A 14,435-nucleotide genomic window follows, 5' to 3' on the forward strand; every position below is an offset into this window, starting at 1 on the left:
CACCCTACAGCATCTTCCAGGTCACCATAAACAAACACATTGAACAAAACCAGCCCCCAGGACCGACCCCTGGGGCACTTGATGCCAACTGCCAATGAGACATTGATTACTACCCTTGAAGCCTGATGATCCAACCAGTTTTCTATCTACTGGTCTCCCCGCATCCACAGATCCAGTCATCTCATAGAAGGCAATCAGGTTAGTCAGTCATGACTTGGCCTTCTCCTCCAAGTGCTTAGAAATGGATTCCTTGAGGATCTTTCCAGGGACTGAGGTGAGACTGACAAGTCTGTAGTTAACCAGATCCTCCTTGTTCCCTTTCTTAAAGATGGACACTATATTCGTCCTTTTCCAAACATCCAGGATGTCTCCTAGTCACCATGAGTTTTCAAAGATAAAGTCCAATGGCTCTGTAATCGCATCAGCCAACTCCCTCAGCACCCTCAGGTGCACCACATCCAGCCCCATGGACTTGTACAGGTCCAACTTTTCTAAATATGCCCTAACCTGTTTTTCACCACTGTTAGCTGCTCACTTCCTCCCCAACCTGTGCTGCCCGGTGCAGTAGTCTGGGTGCTGACCTCACCTGGGAAGAGTGAAGTAAAAAAGGCATTGAGCACTTCAGCCTTTTCTGCATCCTCTGTCACTAGGTTGCCTCCCCCATTCAGGAAAGGACCCACACTTTCCCTCATGTTCCTGATGACATACTTGTAGAAAGTCCTGTTCTTACCCATCATGCCCTTGGCTAGCTGCAACTCCAATTGTGCTTTGGCCTTTCTGATTTCATCCCTGTGTGCCACATCCTGCAACCCAAAAAACTCACCCAGGGAGCTGGCAAGGAAAGTTCTCACTTTTATACATGGGGTGCTGAGGATTAGTGTCACAAGCTAATAGACTAGGGAGAAAGGGGTAGACACAGGTGGACAAACATTCACGTCGCGGTACATACACTTAGGATCCAGGTAACAGGTAATAAATGATGACGCCGCGGTGAAATCGATGAAGAGCAGGTAGCACGTGGGCAACACTAATCCCGCAGTATATACACTTGAGAAAATCCTTAAACCCTCCCACAACTCCGCAGGGACTCCCAACCAGCCCCTGGTCCCAAAAACATTTAACTGCCGTCTTCCAGGGCTCCCACGTCTGAGCTTCACTTCTGAGGTTCTCAATCGTGGTTCTGCCACTCCTTCTGAGCCTCTGGCCATGAGTCTCTCTCCCCTATGTCGTCCTCCACTCCATGGCTCCTTTTTCCACTTTCTTCCATCCCCTACAGTCTTCTGAGAATTGTAGTGAACATTACAGTTCATTCCTCCAGTCCCCAGAGGCTTCCAGCAGTTACCTTTTACCTTCTTCCTCCAGTCCCTGGAGGTTTCTGGGAGCTATAGTTCACATTACAACCTTACAGTACATGACATTCAACATTACAGTCCATTACACCTGCATACCTGAGCATTACTCTTATTCTTCTCCCTAGTTGTCTGTCCAAGTTTCCACTTCTTATACATTTCCTTTTTGTGTTTTAGTTCACTGAAGCGTTCCCTGCTAAGCCAAGCTGGTCTTCTTCCATAGTTGCTAGTCTTTCTGTACTAGGGCAGTTCATTCCTGTGCCCTCGGTAAGGTTTCTTTAAAATACAGCCAGATTTCTTGGGCTCCTTTCTGCCTGAGACTGGCTTTGAAGGGGATCCTGGCCTTGGGTTCCCTGAGTAAACTGAAGTCTGATTTTCTGAAATCCAGGGTCCATACTCTGTTGCTCTCCATCCTTCCTTTCCTCAGGATCCTGAACTCAATCGTCTTGTGGTCACTGCTGCCCAAGTTGCTATCCACTTCTACATGCCTCACCAATTGTTCCCTGTTTGTGAGCAGCAGGTCAATGACAGCATGGCTCCTGGTTGGCTGCTTCATCATTTGCACCAGGAAATTGCCCCCAGCACTCTCCATAAACTTCCTGGATTGCCTGTGCACTGCTGTATTGCCTTCCCCACAGATGTTAGGGTGATGGCTTGTGATCTGGCAAATTCCACTCGTTGTCTGAAGCCTCATCCACCTCATCTGCCTCATCCTCCTGGTCCGGTGGTCTATAGCAGACCTGCACCATGACATCACCCTTGTTGCTCTTCCCTCTGACCCTAACCCAGAGACACTCCACAGGCCTATCTCCAGTTTCATACCAGAGCTCTGAGCAATCACATGGCTCTTCTACATAAAGCACAACTCTTCCTCCTCTTCTCCCCTGCCTGTCCTTCCTGAACGGTTTGGACCCATCCATGACAGTGATCCAGTCACGTAGCCTATCCCACCAAGTCTCTGTTATTCCATCAAGTGACATCAAGTGAATCCACAAGACCTCATCTACCCACAAATCCTCATCCGTATCACCCTAAAAGAGAGGCAAGTGTTAACACCTAAAAAAGGGATGCCTTTGCCAAGATAAGATTTTTCTCTGAAGAAGCAAGAAGAGCTAGATACTATATAAAGTCTGTTAGAGAGTTCATTACTGCTGTTGACCGTACATGGAAAGCAACTCCGATACTGTGATGAAGGACAGCCAGATAAAACCATAAGATAGATAAATAGTAGGGATATTGGTTATTTCCATCTGCCAATCTTGATTCCCCACACAGCATGCACTTTCAAGTGAAGGCAGCATTATCCACTATTTCTCTGCCCTAATGGTTGTACAGAGTTAGGTGCAATCACTGTAAGGTGCAATAATTCAGTTTATACTTTTTCCACCCAAAGAAGTGAAAGAAACTATGACGAAGTTTTGACAGTGAAAGAGAAGTGTTTTAATTCAATTGTGTGTTCTCATTTATCCTAAGCCTACTTTGGTCATTGAGTTCTTTTTTCATTTCATAATAGATTAAATCTTGCCACAGCAGTGTATTTCCAAAATCCCTGGTATATTTGGGTGCTAAATGTTTTAATAGGCCAAAGGAACAGTGTCACAGCTTGAACAGTGAGCTTTTCTAAGCCTATGTGTCCTGAAGTTTTTTCCTATTAAGATTTTCTCATGCTAGTTGACCTATTAATGTAAGGCTAGGAAATACTATGCCCATAGCATATCAATAAAAAACTGACCCAGACTCACCTTGCAAAATTGTAATGGTGAAAAATACTGAAAGAATTTCACCAAGATGTACTGACTTCCTTCGTCTGGCATTTCACATACATTCCCAGCATTGTCAGAATTTACAATAACTTTTTGTTAACATTCTTCTTGTCAAAACAAGACAGTAGTTTACAAATGTTGTTCTCTCTCCTCGGTACACTGGCGCCATGAGAAACCACCATTTTGCTTTCCCCAAACAAACCAACCAATTTCCTTAGCTGGCAGGAAAATTGTACTGGAATACTTCTAAGAAAGACCACTGATTTGGCTGTATGATTGTCTTACAAGGTTTTCAGGACATGGGACCAAGGCTAACAGTTAGACCACGGGGCTAATAATGTACTATCTAGAGTGCATGTGCAACATTTGCCTTCTTGGTGGAGGGACTTGGGACTGCGATTGCTTAATATTGCCACAGTGAAAGGAGAGTTTCCTGTTGTTTGAACATGGATCCCTTGCTTTTTGAGTTGAAGGACCTGATTTGAGCTTCCAAACTTAAAAACCTTGTGTACATCAACCTTTTTTTCTGATATAGCTATAACAGCATGCAATAACAAATAAATGCTCCAAATTTGAATAAAAGAGCTCCTCAACACAGCTCACAAAGACACTCTCATTGACCCAGAGGGACAGACTTCCAGCTTCATCTCCCTCTGTGCAAAAATGAAGTTTATTTCCTACCTATGGGGACTTATTACCATCTTGTACCAGCTACACTTTTCCCAGAGCCTGACAAAGGGACTTTGATCCTGAAAGCTTGCAGAAAAGGACAATTTTCTTGCCATTTTCCAGTCAGTCTAATAAAAGGTATCATTTTGGAACCAAGAGTTCTAGTTTTTTGTATGTCTTTTTGTCTCAGACCAACACGGCTAACAAGTACACCCCCAAATCTGAATGCAGTTTATATCGGGGGAAAAAAACAGTATACTCTGTCCAGTATAGCCTGCTCTACTCTGCTGCCCTCCTACCTGGGCAAAATAATCTGGACTGGTCAAAGCAACTTTTTCAATAGTATAGTTGTACCTACACATGGGCTTTTGTTGACACAACTATTCACTTAGGGATCACACTACTTGATACCTCTGACAACTGTAGCTATGTGAGCAGACATCTGGAAAATAGAAATGTCCCAAATGAGATTCCCTCTTCCCTTACGAAGTCTCTTGTGATCATGGAGCATTCCTAGAGGGTAACCATTGCTTTAAGGTGAATTACCGATCATTGGGGTTTTGTCTCTGCTGGGAAAACACACTGGAATAACAACCTGATGATTAACCAGGGTTGGCTAGCAGGTTCTTAAACAGGAAAATACCTGGCCATGCTGCATGCAAAATCACATTGACTGCTGTATTAATTAAAATGGGTTATTTTCATCGTTTCTGGCATTTTTGAGTAGATGAAACCTTACCAGAATTAAACATTTTCAGAGCCACCAACTGGTTTCACCGAAGTTTTCAGAGGCAGTGGGGAGGTAACTCTCACACTTCATAACATAGCACTGGCCTGAGTCATGGGGTACTTAGTTTCAAGCCCCTTCAGTGCCTGATTTGGAATGGGACCGCGTGAAAACCTCTACTCTGGATAACGCAGAAAAAGGACTTGAACACTACCCAGCAGTGCCCCAGCCAGCAAGTCATTCACTCTCCCTTTATCTTGAAATTCATCTTCCAGGCCAGAAATGGACCTAGACACAACTCCATGTCCACAAAAACATTGCAAGTGTTTTAGTTTCGTTCCAGTGCAGTAGAAAAAAAATTGAAACATTGAAAGTGGTTATAAAATCAAATTAGTGAACTCAGTGATGCTTTTCCAAGGCCCTTTTCTGCAGGCAAATTCTGTGAACCTTGTGTTGTAACTTTGGGTAGATCATAACTCTATGATTGGCTTTCTGGTAGGGGAGAGAAATAATATTCACTTTTCTTTCATGGCTGGTAGAGTTAACTTGCTTTAAAGTGTATTTGGAGATCCTCAGTCCCATGTTTTGGGGAGTACTGTATATGCCGGAAAGTACAGGTATCTTGAAAGAAAACAGGCCAAGTTTATCCATCTTCAAAAATCTATCCAAAAGTTTATTTTCTTGGTAATTTCAATTGGTGGCCAGCATTGCACAGCTAAGCTTTAATGTAGTAAGTGCAAGGAGATTTTAATTGGTGGTCCGCATTGCACAGCTAAACTTTAATCCTGTAAGTCCCGAACAGCCAACTTACGATTTTGGGGCCATGCTGTGTAGACCAAATTTTTCAGACTGAGGTGCTTAAAATTAGATATTTAAAATCCATATTAAAGCACTTAAATGAAGTGATCAACTTTCAAAGGTACTGAGCGTCCAGAATACCCTGTTCTTCAATGGCAATTGCAACACATCACTTTAGAGGCAAAGCTTTGAAACTGTGGTTTTGATTGTTGTTTCTCAACACTAAGATGATGACAGTCAGTTTTAGGAACTGGCAGAAATGCAGAAAAACAAGAAATGGTCATGGAAAGATGACCCAGCATGCTTACAACAGTTAAACAATAAAGTTACTGGTTGAATTTCCCAACAGGGACATATTGCTTCATGGTAATTTTAAGGGCTACTGCCCCATTCTTTCTAGCTGGCCTGGATGAACTATGTTTCCTGTAACGCTGTCTGTTCTTCCCTCCGATGGACTGACAGGCTGCATCATGAGAATCATGGAGTTGCTTCAGATTCATGGTTTCTGTGGTTTCTGTGACGGCTGAAACAAAATCATAGGCTTATCTAAAATGTATGTCAATGCGATGCCCAAAACCAGCAGCAGACAAGTGGAGTTAGTACTGTATGAAGACACTCACAGGGCCAACCATCTACTACTGCATCCGTGGGCTTGGGCTACCTATCCAAAGAGGTGTTTGTGGTTCTCATATACACCTGAAAACTCCTGGTGCTGCTGCTTTACCACGTGAGTTATATACCCCCGCCAAGCCGAATGTGTCCCTACCAGAGCTGGAGGAGGAGGGAGTGATTTAAGAAGGGCTCCCCATGAACTCAGTTGTTCCAACCCCAGCCACCCAAACTTTAGTGCACCTACAGCCCTAACTATAAAAATAAGAAGCCTGCGCTTTCAACTCCAGACTTCACTGATGAACATTGGAAATGTATGAGCTGGGTTGTATTTTGTGTCTGTTCCATCACTATTAGTCATACGGTACTGATATTTCCACCAACTGGCCAATTAAACTGAGTTTTGGGGGCGGGGAAAAACCAAAACGCTCATTTTTGCTTGCTCTTAACAAAAGGAGGTTGAAATAAATTCACTCAGAATAGCAAGACCCTTCCCGAGCACATTCTCTGATGAAACGGGGTTTCCTATATTTGTCTCGGATTCAGCTTGTCCCCTCTTTCTCTTCCCATCTTATCTCTTGTTAATTGTGTTAGATGCCAGACACTCTTTTTCTTTAATTTCCAGCTGTCTCTTTGTATAGGAAATTTCCAGATCTCCCTCTTTTTTAAGGAAAACCCCCACTGCTAGAGACAGCCCCTCTCCCCACGGCCAAACTACACTGGGTAATTCGGAACGCTCCAGCGTGCCGTGTGCTTGACAGGAAGCGAGTTCTTCATCCCATATTATAGCAGACAAACAGGCGAGGAGAACAACAAAGGCTGTTACCTTGTATAATGAAAGCTCAATGATTTAAAAAGCAGGGGTGTTGCAGGGTGTAGGCGGTGGAGAGAGCTAACAAATTACACACCCAGGCTAGGGGTGCCGACGAATGATCGTGATCAGACAGACTGAGCGAGAGGGTATTCTTGGGGTACGAACGGATTCCTTTTTGGAGAAGGGTGCCTGTTTTTATTTTTGAAGCCCTGTTATTTTGCTCTTCTGTGCTTGCATCTGTTAAACGCTGGAATGTCTGCAGGGACGTTTTGAAAAGCTGTACAATGTCAATTAAATTTGCCAAGCAGTATATCTTTTTGGAGTACGTGTGACCTTTTCTGTTTGTCATTTCCTGGGCACCACACCAAGTGATCCTCTTAGGATGCTGGCTTTGTGGAGCAGGCCCCGAGCAGCGGGGCTGCAGGAACTGCAGGTTTCTGGGATCGCTGCCAACCTCCGGATAATTGCCATCAGCAGGAAAGAGCTAGAAAAGCTTGGCTGAGTCCATCTTTTATAGATAGATTGACCCCTTTCTGCCACTGCAGAATCACAGGCAGAGAAACACATACCCAAAAAAGAGAGAGGGGGAAGAAAAACATGATTATGGCAGGGAAGCGACATCTGATTTGAACAGGGGAGATTTGGAGGTTACACTCGCTGCTTCAGCATCACCGATCATTTTAGCAGCGCCCATTTTAAGGCAGACAAACCCGTGAATAAAGATTTAATGTTCAGGTCTGTTATAATAAAATCGGTGTTTCTATAAAACCGGAGCCAAAGCTATAAGGCGGGGGGGGGAGGCTTAAATACCTTTATGTGACACATCTGCTGGAAAATAACTATTATAATGTATAGACAGACAGAGAGAGCAACTGAATGCTAAGCAGAAAGCTGTAAGCTTTGACAGGAGCTGGGGAAGGAGAATATGAGGGGCTTTGAAGCAGGGAAAAATGGGGTCCCTGCAGAAACCAAAGAGACCCCCTGCTTCTAAACCTCTCATCATTTCTGAAAACTGTATTTAATATATTGGTGACCAGAGGTGATGAACTGGGGTGTATTAGGATGCAGGCAGGTAATGGCCTGCGGACCAGAGACTTGATCCACACTCATCTTCTCTCCCGCCAGCATTTTCTTTCAGTGTAATTTTTAAGGTGGGCCAGCTGTTTTTGATCCCTCTGTGCTCCCTTTGTCTTTCTGAGTTTAAAATGTTAGCAGGTACACTGAGAGTTTGGCATGGCAGTGGTCTGGAGCCTTAGGTCTTTGATGGATGTGCAGTATTGTCTTTAGACCTTGCTAACCTTGGCAGTTGCAATAGCTGGTGAACTAGTGGAAGGGAAATCTGCAGGAAATGTCAAGAGGTTTGGACAGTTTTCTTTGCAGCATCTGAAAACCCAGCAAGGCTAAACTTCACCAGGGAATTCCCCGTACCAGGGCTGTGGATCGTAGCCTGAACTGCTCAGAGTGGCCCGTGTTTCCATATTTTAGGTTACCTGGTTCGGACAGCGGACAAAACCTGGCTGAGCCCTGAACTGGACAACCTTCATTTTGAGAGAATGGGGATCAACCTCCACTTCAAAATCCGCCTAGTGTGTACGTGTGAAGGGAGGGGACAGGTGAAGCCAGAAAAGGGGCATGCAGAAGTTGTAGTTGAGGCAGAAATGCTCTGATCTCCTCTTAGGCTATACAACTCTGCTCACCACCTGGGGCACCTATACACGTACCCGACGCCTGCTCCGATGAATGCTAATTAGCAGGTGTCAAGCAGACTCAGTTAATCAAGTCTGCTGAATCATGCTAAGTAGCATGCTCCAGCAGCCTTGTCATCTTGTGCATTCAGCATCCCCACGATTCAAAAGGGTGGTGGGGATGTATAACTCATTTGAGCTTTAGTTAAAGCACCTCTGCCGCCATGTTGAAGCATGGGATGCTGAATACACAAGACGCTGTGGGCACTTTAATTACAATGGCTCCAAAAGCCACTCTAATTAATGTGCCCCTCGCCCTGGAGCATGTGCAAAGATACCCCTGGAGTTGTGTGCACCCACGAGCAGTGGGGCAGAATGCTCCCCCGTTGCTATTCGGTCAGTGCATGCTCTTTAAGTTAGCTGAGAACTAACTAGGGCTAAGCTCACACCTTTAGAAAAAGGTCCCTACCTCTCTAAGTTATACATCAGTCATGCTTCCTTCTGCCCACGGCACCCCACTTGTAGAAACTTGCCCACCTCAATAAACATCTATATTAGGGTAGCAGGTTCCAACCTGAATGCAGCTTTTTTTGTTATAGGTACTATACGAAGACAGATGAAGGCTTGGTCCTTCCTCCAACGAGCTTCACCTATATAAAGCAACCATGAATGCTGTCAAGGTGATAGCCTGTAAGCAATATGCTTCACTCAAGAGAACACTCTCGTTGTGACAAATGCTTGGCCTAGTTTTGTGTGTGACACCGAACGTCAGTGAGTGACACCTCGCAGATGACACTTTATTAGTGGAGCAGGTGCGGGTAGCAAGGTCTATATTTAAAAAGCCTGGCTCTAAAAATGGCTTTTGTTGGGGCTCTGTGTTTATGAGGTCTCGCTGATTTCCAGATCAGAGCTGATTATTTTACAAGACTGTCTTTCCCCTGCAAACTCTCACCAGGACAAGAAAGCCAAGTTCCGTCCTGCTCTTCTTTGGATCATTGACAAGATCCTAATCGGGGGGGTCGGGGGTTGCATAATATATATCACCAAGGTCCCCGGAGCTCAGAGGAGAGACTTAATACCTGATCCTAGTTCCAGAGAAACTGCACACATTATATAAGGCCCAGTCCTAGCAGCAGCTCCCATTTGCTATAGGTGGGCAGCACCACGATGAAGCACACCACATTCCATGTGTGCTGTGCCCCAAAAGTAATGCAATGTAGGTGCCTTCATAGAGTGTTGGGTGCATATCAGTAAGCCCCCCCGAGAAAGAGATCTGACTGGCATTTGCACCTGGAGCTGTTGAAGGGGTATATCATGTATAGACCACCCCTTTTTTTAATCTATCCCTACCTATAGCATGCAAAGGGGGCTGCATTTCATCTGTCCCAAGTGTAGCGTGCATGGAGTGAGTGCCGTGTGTCTCTCTGCACCGTTCATTAGAGTGAAGGTACATGTTACGGGCATTTAAAATGTGAGCATCTGCACATATACAGCTCATTGACTCATGCCAAGCGCCCTCCGAGTGTCTCAAAGTTACGCCACGGCGTAAGGGTTAACTCTGGGCCATGCTACTTAGCTCGTATTAGTAACTTCAGTCTGCTCCATGGATGGAAAACAAGCAATGTGCAGTCTTCCGACATCCCAGGATGCACTGCTCCCACCCCCTCACACGCCCCTCCACCCAGAGCTGGGATGGAGCCTATCTGTCCTTGTCCTGGCTCCTGGGCATGTCCCTAGTGGCCAGCCTTCTAGTGGCAAGTCAGAGCTGTGCAGGCAAAAACCTGTATGAACCCTTATCGTGCGACTGCTCGCAGCACATTTGAACTTTAACGCTGCTTAAAGTTACATATTTAGTATAGACTAAGTGTAGCATGTAACTTAATCTCTGATGTGCTTTTCGTGTCCAAAATGGGTTCTCTCCCTGACTTGGAAACTTCACGGAGATAATCCTGTTCCTCAGGCAATGGAGAAGAGAGGTTAATAGCCCAGTCCCCATTTTGGAAAATGGGGATGTCCCTGAGATAACGCACAATATTTTCACTCATTTTGGGTGCATTTATTCAGGCTGGGCTCTTTGCATTTTACATGGAAAGTACGCAAGCTATCCCTGCCTTTACTGCTTGCCTCCAAGACATTTTGGTGAAAAAGTTCTTGCTCCCAGCTAGTCTAATCAGTATGTAACATTTCAATATAATATAGTGTTAAAATCACCATTGTTTATATAGCAGATATGATATCTGACAGTCTAGACATCACCTGCCACCTTGACAAATGTCAACTATATTGCAGAGAAGTAGGAAAATAAGGAGGAGAATTTAATTTAAAGCCATTTGGAGGAGTCTAGCAATCCTCCCCATAAAATTTGCAGATTGGGCTTTAATAACTTGTCAGAAAAGTGAGTTTCCATGTCATGGCTCTACCACTGAGAATGCCCTACACCTAGACTCTAAGGCTATGGTTGCAGGGAGCTATTTCCTATATATTATTCAACCAGGAGAGATCTTTCTGTGTCCAGCATTGAGTTTTAGAGAGAGCACAGTCATTGTTAAATAAATTGGACAACACTAAAACTAAATCTATGTAGAGGTGCAGGTGTTGTTCCTGAAGTGTTGCAGATTTATTTAATAAATGCCTCTTCAGAGTGGAGTCACTATATCATGCCTGGGGCCACTGTCAACAAAAAACCATCCCCTGGTCCTGTAAGGGAGATACCCCGTGTATTCTTCTCTTCTTTCTCCTGCTACACTAGTGTTTTCATACAGCTTAATCCAGGATACTTGAGCATCTGAAAAATACCCCTGAAGTTGACAAGACTACTCAAATACTTGCAGTTAAACATATGATTACACATTGTGCTGAATCGGCATCCAAAAAAAAAGATGGTGGGAAGTTGTGCCTCTAGCTGTTGGCAACTGTTTTGAGGAAGCTAAACCTACTGTTGAACAGGGAGCTGGGCTCTGCAAACCAGCTTCCCAGACCTGCTCCATCTCTGTAGCATGAAATATTTAAAAATAACCTGAGAACAGTGGTTTTGCCAGAGCCAACAAAAATAAAACTCCTTGCAGCAGTTGGGGATAGCATGTGCCTGACTGCTTCCAGTTGGCTGTGCCAGGGAGAAAGGCTGGAGGAATCCATAGCAATTCAGAGGTGGGCAGGGACGTGGTAGTACAGTGGCTCAGGTTCAAGCCCCGAGAAGCTCGGCAGACACAAGCGTAATTATAATTGTCAATGGTGGACATAGATAACTCTTTGTTTGCAAAACCAGCCAAAAGAGACCCAACCTTCTCAGCTACCTGGCTGCCCTGTGCCCATGTGACAGGCCTGCAATATTTATCCAAAGCCCAAAGACACCGGCAGAGTTCCCCAAATGGTTTTTATTAAGCACTTTTCATCTTTATAAATGGCAATCCACTGGCCATGGATATTTTCATCTTCCTCTGGTGTCAATGCATCTCTTTGTCCCTTCCTAGTTTTACAGGCTCAAACGTGGAATTTATTTTTTTTAACTTTTTTTATTAAATGTTACCTATTTTTATAAATTTAGATCTAAATCAACATAGAGGGGGGAAAAGGCCTAATGTGGGCTCTAGGCCATAGAGAAAAATAGCAGCACACATTTGCATATGCCCAACCCACAGGCAGTAAAAAGTACTGTAGACTCACCGATCAAAATCTTCCTTGACATGCTGTAGTCCCCAAAGGCAACCCAGGCTCAGCCACCTCACTCACTCCCGAGAGAGAAGACCTTTGCGTGGAGCCTTACATGTGTCGACAAATTTTGGGCCTTTCAAAGAAACAGGGAGAAGGTAAAAATGAACTCAAAAATTCACTGAAGCCTTTCACAGAGACCGACTTGGTGGGAGCACCCTCTGCATGCATGTCTCATACACCTTTATACTGCCCCAGAAACCAGAGAACAGCCAGTGAAGTTCCTGAGGAGCTGGATTATGGAGGAAGAGACCCCCATAATACAAACATCCCCTTCTAGCCAATCTTACCAAGATCAGCCCAAGCCTCCCTGCCTTGAGAATGCTTTATGTTAAGAAAATGGCCCATTCCCAGAAACCTATCTTAGTAACGAACTTATTCCCAAACACTTTTCTTATTGGTACCCAGCCCAAAAAGAAAATGCTTCCTCCATTGGTACAGTATTGGAGATGTTTCTCTTCACCTCTCCCTCAGCACTCATGTACTAAATCATTATTTCGTTCATTAAAATAAGATTTTGAGATCCCCAATATCTGACTATGTCTTACTCCCATGCAACTATTATCTTCTCTCACCCTATTTCCTTTCTAGTGTTTTTATTTTTTTTTAATTCTGTTCAACACATCAAGACTAAAATAAGATGGCAATTTTTTTTACTGGGTCCATACCTAAACTTGTCTTGTAAAAGCCACTGTGTACTTTTAACACAAGGCACCCAATTTGTGCAGGCAAGGCTACCAGTTTTCTGCTCAATCTATGTATATTTGTGTATGTTGATGATATCTGTTTTTGCTAAACAGGCCTTGCATGTGGCAGAGGAAGAGCTCTTTTGAAACTCAAGAAACTTGGGGCTTATTCTTGAAAACGCAACAGCTACTTTATGCAGGGGAATAGTTCTGAATACAGTGGGGTTACACCCATGAGTACAATAATTCAAGTGCATTACAGCCAGGACATCCGGGCTCCATCCCAACATTGGGGGGAAAGAGTTCTGGGAGAAGTGCATCCTGGGATACTGGAGGGCTGCGAATTACTGCTTTTGTTTCTGTGGAGCAGACGCAAGTTATCCTAATACAAATTGGGTAGCATGGCCCAGAATTAAACTTTGCCTGAAGCAGTGTAACTTTGAGACCCTGAGCGAGCACTTAGCACAAAATAAGGAGCTTTAACATGTGGATGCTCACATTTTCCGTGCCCTTAGTATAGTCGAAGTGTAACACATACATTCACCCTATCTCTCCTTTCAGCATGTGTGAACTATGAACCCTTTTGTTTTCACATTGAGTTTCAAGCAAAATAAATAAAAAAAACCTAGACATTATACCAAACCATCTACCCAAACATCCTACTTCTCAGAAGTGTCTCAAATATAAATCTGAATAGTGCCGCTTCACATCAGCTTTAGGTAAAACATTGCAAAAGATGCATGTTTCCCATGGCTTCAACCAGAAACAACAGTGGTCTTGGGCTCACTTGACACTGGTGGCAAGAGCCCTTTGGAAGCTGGAGAGACTGTTGAATTATTTAGACTGAGCATCAAGTTCAAAATGAAGTGAGCGCAGCGTGTCTGTAAACGTCACACCGGTAAAATTTACAACTGGCTCCTGGTTGAGGAAAAACCGGGCACACGGTTGTAATCACAGAGTAAAACAAACACAAATATTTTTTTCACTTATTTTCTCTTGCCCCTTCCCCCCAAGTTCTAAACTCATTGTGAACTTTTTTACACCTAGCCTGAAGCTCTGACGATATGACCTTTTTTGTTCTCCATGGCCGAAGCCATAAAGAAACTTCCCACCCCCACTTTAAAAAAAACAACCCCAGAAGCTCAGCTTCTTCTTATGGTTAGGATCATAGAAGAGTGACCCAATGAAAAGGTGGGAAACAAATTGTTTTTACCAAAAATGCAAGAGCAAAATGATTCTCCTAAACATGATGGGGTTTTTTACTTTGTATTTCTTGGCAGTCTAACCTGCTGAAAACACCCAACTGAATTCACTGGATTTCAGGTACCCAAGGATAAACCTGCCAGTAAATCCTGTCTGACAGACCCTAACTGTGAGTCAAAACACTTTAAGCATGATTGCTATACCTGCTAGTAACCAAAGAGGCCTTTTGGAAAAATTAATTTCCTTGAATACATCTGAATCCAATCATCAAAATCTTGAAGCCCCCGCCTATGTATTATCCACTGTTCTAGCACCCTAAAAAGGCACATTGTTTTCCCAAAGAGTTTATCCCGTTCCATGTATCATTTAAATGGTAACGAGTTAAATGAATTCCACCTCGCTTATGAGCTTCAGAACAATCTTG

General features: G+C 43.9%; 1 long non-coding RNA gene across 1 annotated transcript in view; it reads left to right on the forward strand.

Moving 5' to 3' along the window:
• Window positions 1–14,435, forward strand: part of LOC149867973 (uncharacterized) — a 354,972-nt gene that overhangs the window by 313,377 nt on the left and 27,160 nt on the right. The window contains exon 2 of the long non-coding RNA XR_016441136.1: window positions 14,089–14,180. This is a non-coding gene — a long non-coding RNA (uncharacterized LOC149867973). The remainder of the gene's footprint in view (window positions 1–14,088; window positions 14,181–14,435) is intronic.

This window comes from Crocodylus siamensis, chromosome 3 (assembly GCF_052110815.1).
Source record: "Crocodylus siamensis isolate JL-2025a chromosome 3, ASM5211081v1, whole genome shotgun sequence".
NCBI lineage: Eukaryota > Metazoa > Chordata > Crocodylia > Crocodylidae > Crocodylus > Crocodylus siamensis.